The following is an 8,271-nucleotide window of genomic DNA, read 5'->3' on the forward strand; positions in this document are numbered from 1 at the left end:
ATTCATTTTTTTTATGTAAACATGTTCAGTTATGACATTATGCAACCGTACACTTTGGTACGGCCAATACACCAGGGGCTTAAGTACCCCAGAATACGGTGTGAGAAGACCGAACACTCTCATGAGTGAGGCACCCTGAACTTATAGCATTATATGCATCGGCTCCGAATCATGTCTTGGGTCAATAGTTGGGTTTGCCCGGCTCCCATGTTTTGGTACCTTACGTTCCGCTATATCGGCTAAGGTAGCGCTGGGAGAACTACTGCGCTTGTGCCCCAGTTGAGCTGGGTTAACACCTCAGTAGAGAAAGCTAAAACTGACCGTCATGATAGTGCGAGCGCCGGTCGCTGTTCGAGAGGTTTTTCGAGTCCCTAAAGACTTATGCCGCTTAGAGCGAGGAGCTGTATTTGTCCGGCCTAGGCGTGGATAGCGCCCCGAACTCGGTCTTCCGAATACTAGGGGTTTCGTCGAAATTTAAAATTATAGAATTCTATGGCTAAGTGAGAGTGATAAAGCATTATAAGTCCGATTGCCCTGTTCGTTGTGCTGAGCGCCTCCCTCGAAGGACCCAAGAATGGGAACAAGAGCGCTCAGGTTTATCCCGAACACCCCAGCACTTGTGGCATGGGGGTAGAAGCCAACGAGTTGCATCTCTCAGATTTAATAAACGGCCGCACAGAAGGTAATATTTTAAATTAAAAAAGCGTTGCTTAGCGCATATGAACAAGTTTTCATCGCACAGGATAACACGAGCGAGTTTATTCAAAAATTACATCCTTGGAACACTCATCCACCACAAGGCAGGCACCCTTCAGGACGCCCTCATAATACAATCGGGCTTGCGATGCTCCTTCCCCTCCGGTGGCCCATCCTTCACCAGCTTCTCAGCATCCGGCTTGCCCCAGTGCACTTTAGCACGGGCAAGTGCCCTACGGGCGCCTTCGATGCATACAGAGCACTTGATGACTTCAAGCCGTGGACAGGCATCCACCAGCCGCCTCACCAGCCCAAAGTAGCTCCCAGGCATGGCCTCCCCAGGCCACAACCGGCCTATAAGTCCCTTCATGGCCTATTCGGCTGCCTTATGGAGCTCGACCAGCTGCTTCAGCTGGTCGCTCAGGGGCACCGGGTGTCTGGCCTCAGCATACTAGGACCAGAACACCTTCTCCATCGAGCTCCCTTCCTCGGCCTGGTAGAATGCGGCAGCGTCGGACACACTGCGGGGCAGATCTGCGAATGCTCCTGGAGAGCTCCGGACTTGGGTAAGTAACAGGTAATTTACTTTCACTTGCTTGCTTTGCATAAAGAATGCCTTACCCGCCGCTATCTTTTTCATCGCCTCAATTTCCTGGAGGGCTTTTTGGGCTTCGGCCTTGGCAGATTTGGCGCTTTCGAGTGCCGAGGCAAGCTTGGACTCTCGAGTCTTTGAGTCAAGCTCTAAACTCTCGTGTTTTTTCACAAGAGCATGGAGCTCTTGCCGCACCTCCTCCGCCCGCGCCTCCTGCTTTTCTCGCTCGGTGCGATCCACGGCTACATTGTCTTTGGCCTTGGACAGCGCTTCCTTCAGGGTCGCCACCTCGGCTGTGGCCCCTGTAACATTCACGTTGGTCCTGTCATTTTTTGCAACCAGGTATTTCTATATACTTATATAACGTACTACCTACCTTCCTTGTCCTCGAGCTACTTGGCACGGCCGAGCTCGTTCTCGGACCGCTCGAGGCTCTGCTTTAATGCATCGACCTCCGTAGTTAGTGCGGCAGAGGTCAGCAACGCATCCTACATTCCCATATTGACATATTTATGTTCGACTCATGCGTATATCTTTTTAGATCCTCAGTCCGGCTTTTCTTTCCGAACACCAAACTGAGCATTAGGGGCTACTGTCTATGCGATAATATTTTTAGATGTTTTAAATACATACCTCGAAGCCTGTTAGAAGGCTGGCACAGGCTTCTGTTAGCCCGCTCTTGGCGGACTGAACCTTCTGGATCACCGCACTCATAATAGTGCGGTGCTCCTCATCGATGGAGGCGCCATTAAGCACCTCCAACAAATTGTCCAGTGCCTCCAGTTGGACAGAGGCCACCGGCGTCGTAGGCTTTCCCTTCTTATGACGGGGCCGCCTGCCGGACTCCGGAACCACTGAAGGTTCCGGTGCAGTATCCGGCCCAGGGCTGGACTTAGATCCCTTTGGGGATTTATTCCCTTTGCACCTGGTGTCCGGAAGGTCGCCTTGCGGCGCCTCCGGGGCTACCTCCTCCTGGCCTGACCCCTTCTGGGACTCCACCTCGGCGTCGTCCGTGGGGCAAGGGGAGGTAGCAGTCGGGAGTGAAAGACTATTCACATCTGACGAATCCAGGGATCTGCTCGACGAAGCGTCGGGCTGGGCCTTGGGTGGACTGCATGATTATGTTCTGCGTTAGAAGGTACTGTACAACTTACGATTTTTCCAGGGGCTTGGCCCTGGATGGCCACTCCTCTCCGCTGTCGTCGGCGTCGGAGGCGTAGTCCGGAAGAAGGGTCTTCCCCTTCTTGGACCCTCCGGCCACCCCAGTTGGGGCGGCCTTCCTTTTCTTTCCTCCCCCCGTTGGAGGGGGAGAGGCTTCTTCTTCCTCCTCCTCGTCTTCGAAGGGGGAGTGCGCTTTGGGGTCGTCAAGCGATGAGTCCGACACCACCTGGCGCTGGGAACTCTTTCGAGTTCCCGTGGCCTTCTTCTTGGCCTTCTTCTCCGGCACCACGTGAGGTGCCGGGACCAGCAGCATCGTTAAGCGCGCATCCGCTGGGCCTTCGGGCAAAGGAGCCGGATAGTCAAACTGTCCGGACGTCTTCTTCCAGTGTTGTCAAAGGAGCGGGAGCTTAGATCCGGCATAGAGTCAAACTATGAAAAACAAGTGTCCTATAAAGGGTACAACAAGCTTACTTCGCTGGCTTGGCGCTTTGCACAGAATCCGTGATCCTCGGTGATGGGAGGGGGGACCTCGGATATCTTGAATAGCACCTTCCAGGAATCCTCGTGCGTTGTGTCGAAGAGCCTGCACAAAGTCTGGTGCCGGGCTGGGTAGAACTCCCACAAATTGAAAGCCCGTCGTTGACACGGGAGGATCCGGCGGAAGAGCATGACCTGGACTACGTTGACAAGTTTAACCTTCTTGTCCACCAGATTTTGGACGCAGGTTTGGAGTCCGGTCACCTCTTCCGAATTACCCCACAACAGGCCCGTCTCTTTCCAAGAGGTGAGCCGTGTGGGGATGCCAGAATGGAATTCGGGGACCGCTGCCCATTCAGGGTCACGCGGCTCGGTGATGTAGAACCACCCCGATTGCCACCCTTTGATGGTTTCCACAAAGGAGCCCTCGAGCCATGTGACGTTGGGCATCTTGCCCACCATGGCGCCTCCGCACTCCGCTTGCCGGCCGCCCACAACCTTCGGCTTGACACTGAAGGTGTTTAGCCATAAGCCAAAGTGGGGCTTGATGCGGAGGAAGACCTCGCACACGACGATAAACGCCGAGATGTTGAGGATGAAGTTCGGGGCCAGATCGTGGAAATCCAGGACGTAATAGAACATGAGACCCTGGACAAATGGGTGGAGTGGGAAGCCCAGTCCGTAGAGGAAATGGGTGAGGAACACCACCCTCTCATGTGGCCTGGGGGTGGGGATGAGCTGCCCCTCATCCGAGAGCCGGTGCGCGATGTCGTTGGACAAGTATCCGGCTTTGGTCAACTTTTTGATGTGCCCCTCCGTGACGGAGGAAGCCATCCACCTGCCTCCCGCTCCGGACATTGTTGGAGAAGGTTGAGGTGGGAAGTGCGGACTTGGGCGCTGGAGCTCGAGTGCGTGGAAATGGATAAGCAAAGGAGGAAGAAGGCGTAGATGGAAAGGGTGGATCCTTATCCCCTTATATGGGCGGCTGAAACTATGTGGCCCCACCAGCCTAGTAAAACTTGCTTATCTCCCAAGCACTGTGATTAATGGCGTAGTTGGGTTACCCACACCCGTATTGATGAGAATCTCGGAATAAGGGGACGCGATCTCTGCTTTGACAAGACGTGCCAAGGAAACTGCCTCGCTAAACGTGCTGAGGTGGGACAGTAAAACGATTCGAATAAAGGCTTGGCCGTGGCATGATGTCACGCTATGGAATACGTCAGCAGATTAGATTTGTGCCAATATTATTCTCTCTACGGTGGTATGTCGAACTTATTTTGCAGAGCCGGACACTATCCTTGTGTTCAAACATCTTTTATGAAGTATTCAGGGGAGAACCCGCCTTGCAATGTCGAAGACAATTTGCGCGCCGGACTCGTCGTCATTGAAGCCTGGTTCAGGCGCTACTGTGGGAGTCCTGGATTAGGGGGTCTCCGGATAGCCGGACTATGACCTTTGGCGAGACTGCTGGACTATGAAGATACAAGATTGAAGACTTCGTCCTTTCCTTGGCATGGAAGGCAAGCTTCGCGATACGGATATGTAGATCTCCTCCCATTGTAACCGAGTCTGTGTAACCCTAGCCCTCTCCGGTGTCTATATAAACCGGAGGGTTTTAGTCCGTAAAAAGAACAACAATCATACCATAGGCTAGCTTCTAGGGTTTAGCCTCTCTGATCTCGTGGTAAATCTACTCTTGTACTACCCATATCATCAATATTAATCAAGCAGGAGTAGGGCCCGAACCTGGGTAAAAACATCGTGTCCCTTGTCTCCTATTACCATCCGCCTAGACGAACAGTTCGGGACCCCCTACCCAAGATCCGCCGGTTTTGACACCGACAGTGACGATGAAATGCATGACCGGCAGCGACAACGGCGCAACTGAAAGATTATATGGAAGGGTCGAGGAGATCTGGGAGCTTGACTACTCTGGACTGCACAACACGACAATGTTCCGTGTCAGATGGGCTAAGAATGTCGAAAGAGAAAACTGGAATTTCACTACCATGACTATACCCGACGCCAAAAGCTCTACCGTGAACGCTATCGCAAAAAATGAGGCATGGGTACCTGCTAAGCATGTGACACAATTCTTCTTCATAGCCGACCCGCACAATCCCAGCCATGTTATCGTGAGGAGATGGAAAAGGAAGATCATTGGAATAGATGGAGTCGCCAACGAGGAAGACTACGATCAGTACGGCAACCCAATGAGGGAAGATGACGATGATGATGAAGTATACGTCAAAAGAAGAATCAATACTACATTACATAAGAAAAATTGTACTCCATGGAAAAGGCAAAGTCACAATGAGGGGCTCAATTATTCTTCAACGAACAAGAAGGGAAAGAAGCTGACTCAAAAATGAAAACGTCAAAGCGGAGGAACCGTATGTTCTCAGTCAAATGATGTAATATATATGTTCCTATTTTGTATACCTACTTAGCCATTATTATGCATGGGTCCAATGATGTAATATATATGTTCCTATTTTGTATACATAATTAACCGTCAGATGATGCAATATATATCGCCTTCCCTTCGTTCACTGTTCATGGAAAAAAGGAAAATAAAAGTCAGAGATACTAAAGGAAAAGAAATAAGAAGGAAACAAACAGGAAAACTGTTATAGGTACTGGTTATAGCAGCAGCGCGTTTCTCCTAAGCGTGCTACAGCTACAGCCAGTCAAGATAGCAGTAGCGGTTTCTAAGAAACCGCTGTAGCTACCTGGAGTAGCTATAGCCCGTTTCTCCTAAACGCGCTACTGGTATGCCCACTTAACCCCCAAAATCCCCACTCCTCTCTTCGTCCCGCCTCTTTTCCTCCAAATCCCCACACTCTCTCTTCCCCCGTCGCACCGCCGGAGTCTTGCCCTCGCCGCGCCCTGCGCTCACCCCCGACTCCGACCCCGACCCAGCAATGGCTCCGGCCCCAGACCCGACCCCGGCTCCGGCCCCGGCGCTCGCCCACGGCCCCGGCCCTGTCCTCGGCTCAGGCCCCGGCGCTTGACCCTGACCCCTCCCAACCCCAGCCGTCGTCGGGCCTGCACCCTCTGTAAGCCCCCCACCGCACCTCCTCTCTCTGGTAGCTAGGGTTCTTTGGTTAATTTACTCAGGTTTTAGTTAGGGTAGATGGTTAATTAGGTTATATATTTAGTTATGAATTTAGCTAGGTTTTTTCTTCAAGTTATATATTTTTCTTCCTTTTATATGTAAATTTGAAGTGGACATGTGATATGTGGACATGCGATGTTTTGGACATGTCATATTTGGAATTTGGACATGTCATTGGGACATGATGATTATGTGCAGGGTAAATGATCCGAGTGGCCTATGCTACGTCAGAATGTTGATTCATTTTTGTTCCGGTGAATTTTAGGCGCTCGATATGTCCATTTTTTAGCAAAGGTCATGTCGAAATTTTCCGTGAATTTTGGCATGATTTGTGCTAGATAGTAGGCATATAGAGTGCTGGGAGTTGCGGGGAAACGACATTCCAGCAAACATAGATTTCTTTTTTATGTCATTTCTCATTTTTTCATAGTTTTAGAATGAAACGAGGAGACTTAATCATAGGAAACATGTCGAACAACAAGGAAACTAGGTCTTCTGACCAAGATGCAGACATGATCGATTATGAGGGTGAACAAGAGTACCTCGACTATTTGACTGCTAAGCAAAGTCAAGGTTTGTAGGTCGGCCTCGATGATGGTACTGACGCCGACATCAACACCGACGGTGCCGGCACCGATGGCGGCGCCGAGACCGGCGGGGAAGGTACCAGCGGGGAAGATACCGGCGGGGAACGTACCGAAAAGAAGAAGCAGACAAAGCTGAGGATACGAAACCTAACAAACTAGGGATTGGACGACTGGTTATCACAAAGATTGCACCTGGCAAGTTTGAGCCATTAGAGCCGGAAGAACCTCGCAAGTGCTATGGGAACCAAGTAGGATGCATCCTACGGGAATGCGTGAGCATCAACATCGATGACTTAAGGAGTAAAGAACATTTGACGCAGTTGCTCCTGACGAAGTTGCACAAGAGATTCAAGTTCCCCGACCGGATGATAACATAGAACAACCATGGGATGATCCGAAGATGAAAAATATTAACAATCACGCCATGGGCATGTTCAGCAATGATTTGGCCTCCAGGAAATGGAGGGTGAAAAGAGCTGTTGAGGCTGAGGAACCCCTGTCCAAGATTCTGGAGGAAAATCCGACACTTACGGAAGAGGAGTTTGAAAAGTTTAAGGACACTTGCGCTACGGAGGTAGCCAAGGCTAAGGCTCCAAAATTCAAGAGCCTTCAGTAAAGGAACACATGGAAGCATTGCCTCGGAAGCCGTGGCTACCTCGGTAAAAGGCCCACATGGGATAAGGAGGACGCGGAACATGAAGCCGCAGGTCTCCCAGACCCCTTTGCGAAGTTCACCAACCCCTTGGAGCGTGACTTCATCAGGGCCCACTACAAGTGGGACAAGGAAAAGAAGGTTTTTTACATGGACCAGATCACAAGGAAATTTATCACACTACTGGTAATTATTCTTTTACCACCTTACATTTAGCTCCAGATCTAGTCGACTACACATTCCTAAACGGTTCATGCTCCTTCTGTGGGAGAAGCAATAGCAGCTTGCAGCCGAAAGCCCTACTTCTCCGATGAGGCCCAAGTGGGACACCCCTCTCAACCGGGCCTTGAACGAACTTAAGGGACTCCCTTTGGGCCAGCGGGCGCAATATGGTCGTGTGCACGGCGCTGGAGACGGCGCCACGTGGAAGGTATTTTACAACGAGGGCCCGGAGGCCAAGAAGCAGAAAAAGAAGTTTAGTCAGGCGGACATCGATAGGAAGTTGAAGCTTGTGGTCAAGAAAAAAGCAGTTGAGGACGCGAAAAAAACAGCCGAGGAGAAAAATGAGTTGCTACAGCAGGCAGTCAATGCAGCTATAACTGCCTGTAGAAATGATTTTGCTACTACCCTGGTTCCAGCTATCATCAACTGGACGAAGGAAAATACAGACAAGATGGTACATGATTTCCCGTTGCCCAGTTTCATAGGGAGCAACTCCATGAACATCAACACCACTGCACCATCACTTGCTCACGCAACCGGGCCTCCTCTCACACTCGCTCCCACTCATAGCAGCCCGTCCTCAGTCTCTGGCGCGCTAGGTGGGCCTTCGTCTTTGGCTGAGCTCGGCACCCTCATGGTAATTACATGTCGCACCAACATATATATATATATATATATATATATAGAATATTCCATTTTCGCTGCCTTTCGGATGTTTTACGCCACAGACATGTATTTGCAGGCCGAAGAAACCCCGTGCACC

This window comes from Triticum aestivum, chromosome 3B, assembly GCF_018294505.1.
Source record: "Triticum aestivum cultivar Chinese Spring chromosome 3B, IWGSC CS RefSeq v2.1, whole genome shotgun sequence".
In the NCBI taxonomy this organism is placed as follows: Eukaryota; Viridiplantae; Streptophyta; class Magnoliopsida; order Poales; family Poaceae; genus Triticum; species Triticum aestivum.